This window comes from Furipterus horrens, unplaced genomic scaffold, assembly GCF_987537825.1.
Source record: "Furipterus horrens unplaced genomic scaffold, mFurHor1.1.pri manual_scaffold_4, whole genome shotgun sequence".
Classification (NCBI taxonomy): domain Eukaryota; kingdom Metazoa; phylum Chordata; class Mammalia; order Chiroptera; family Furipteridae; genus Furipterus; species Furipterus horrens.
The window spans coordinates 158,024,635-158,027,047 of record NW_028327174.1 but is presented as its reverse complement, the minus strand read 5'-3'; the positions used below and the strand labels follow the sequence as shown (position 1 = coordinate 158,027,047).

At 47.0% G+C, this 2,413-nt stretch overlaps 1 pseudogene; it reads right to left on the bottom strand.

Moving 5' to 3' along the window:
• Positions 1 to 340: 340 nt before the first annotated feature.
• On the bottom strand, positions 341 to 1,603 carry LOC150013150 (serine/threonine-protein kinase MARK2 pseudogene; annotated as a pseudogene).
• Between the last annotated feature and the right edge of the window lie 810 nt (positions 1,604 to 2,413).

The following is a 2,413-nucleotide window of genomic DNA, read 5'->3' as shown; positions in this document are numbered from 1 at the left end:
GATAATTCACCCATGGAAGGTTTTGTGTGTGTGTGTGGTTCAAATCATCAAATGTATTGCAAAATTTGGAAAAACCAAGTACTTTATTAAGAACCCCCACAAATGGGGCAGCAGAGGAGAGGAGGGGAGGGGAAAAGGGCCCCAGGAAAAAGCAGTCCATGGAGATGCTGAATCCACTCCGGTATAAATCCCATGCGGAGAACCCTGCGGCAGCTCAAATGTCCATCGTCCACCGGACCGAGTCCTGTCACCGGCACACACAGGTGTACTTCTGCCACCGTCTCACCCACAGCTGTCTGTGTCCACCTCTGGTGCTGTAGGCCGTCCACAACTTTAAAAATTATGTTGGTGCAACTCTTGTCCTTTTCCGATGCTTCATGCGAGTGGACAGCCCACAGCACACACATTTTAGGAAGAACCTGAAGGTTCTGCGAGCCGCAGCCTGGATGCAACTGTCATTGGTGGGTCCTTCTGGAGCTCCTGCAGCACTGCTGGTGCTGCTGCAGCTGGGGGTGGTGGGGGCATCACCAGGGTCACATTGGGGGCCAGGAAGGGCAGGCTCTTCTGTGTTCTTCCCAATGTTGGAGACAGGGGTGGGGCAGGGCTTCACCTTTATGGTGCGGACTCTCATCGTTGCCGTGGTTTTGAGGATAAGGTACATTGCCATGACCCTGTTGAACTTCCTCTGTTTCAATGATTTCTTTATCTCCCGCTTCATAAACCCCATGCCCCTCATTATGTCTTCCACTTGGGGGTCAAGGTCCCCCCAGGGAGGCTCGCTGTACGCCCTCAGTTGCTCCGCCTGATCCATGTTGACCCATGGGTCTTTTAGTATGTCTGTCAGGGTCGGCCTTTCCCTGGGGTTAAAGGTCAATAATTTTTTTAAAAGATTTTGAGCTTCTTCAGATACGAAGTCTGGTATGGTGAACTTCCCTCTCTGGATCTTCTCTGTTTCCTCCAGCCTGCTCCCCCCAAATGGCAAATGCCCCACCAACATTCTATACAAAACTACCCCCAGGCTCCAGACATCGACCTTCGGGCCGTCATAAGTTTGACCCCGGAAGATCTCCGGCGCCATGTAGGGTAGGGTGCCACAGATGGTGGTCAGTTTGTAGTGGCCATATTTCCTACTAAAGCCAAAATCAGCAACTTTGAGGTTACGCTCACCATCTACCAGGATGTTCTCTGGCTTCAGGTCCCGGTGGACGATCTTCTTCTGGTGGCAGTACTGCATTGCCGAGAGTAGCTGCCGGAACATGGGTCTGGCTGCCTCCTCCGTCATGGGGCCACAGTTTTCTAAGTATTCAAGTAAGGTCCCCCCGCTTACATGTTCCATGCAAAGGTAACTTTTCTCCTTAGTGGAAATCACTTCAAACAATTGCGTTATGTTTGGGTGATTTAAACATTTGTGACAACGGACTTCTTCAGAATTTCCATATACCCCACATCGATTGATGGCCTTGACAGCCACCTCTGTCCCCGTCGGCAAGTGCCGGGCCAACCACACCTTGGCTAAGGCCCCACTGCTGATGGTTTGCAGGAGCTCATAATCACCAATTATGTGCTCCTTATGGACAATGGTGGCTGCAGGGTCATTAGCCATGGTGAACAACAAGAAAAGAAAAAAATGAAAAAATAAAACAAAAACAAAAAAGAAATAAAATGAGAAAATAAAAAATAAAACAAAAACAAATGAGAAAAATAAAAAGGAAAATAATAAAATAAAAGAAACAAAATGCAAAATAAGGCAAAACACACCCACACACACCCACACACACACAAAGTAACAGCAAGCGCAAAGCTCACAAGTCCTAGCACCACAGGTCACCTCAATAGCTTCCTGGGCTCTAACGGACAAAATCTCAGCCCCACCTGGGCCATATATATAGGATGGGCTTGCAGTTGCATCACAGTGGCGCCTATGAGGTCAGAGCAGGGCCTGAACCAGGCGTGGCTGGGGATGAATTACAGTGGTTTTATTTTTGGTCTCACTACCCTTTTGCTCTAGAATAAAAAAAAGAATCCCCTCCCACCCGATGAGCTTTTTGTTTGTGAGGGATATTAAAGATTGATATTTACATTATTTGAAATAAAAATCTGTAAGTTCCTAAATAAAATAAAATAAATAAAATAAAAAGTCTTACTTAGTCTCATGCTCTAGGTCATAGTTCAAATATCACCTGTTTAGAGAAAAACTTCCCTGATCTACCCATTCCTACCTGCCTCACCCAGCCCACCACGTTTGTCATCTTCACAGCACTGACCACAGCCACCTGGTTCTTGTTCACTGTCTGACCTCCCCATGAAGGCAGGAGCATGACTGTAGTCTTTCCTGTGTCTAACATGGTGAGTAGCAACAAGATAAGTGTTTAATAAATAGAAGAGTTTGGGGTAACAAAGACTATATGGTCAA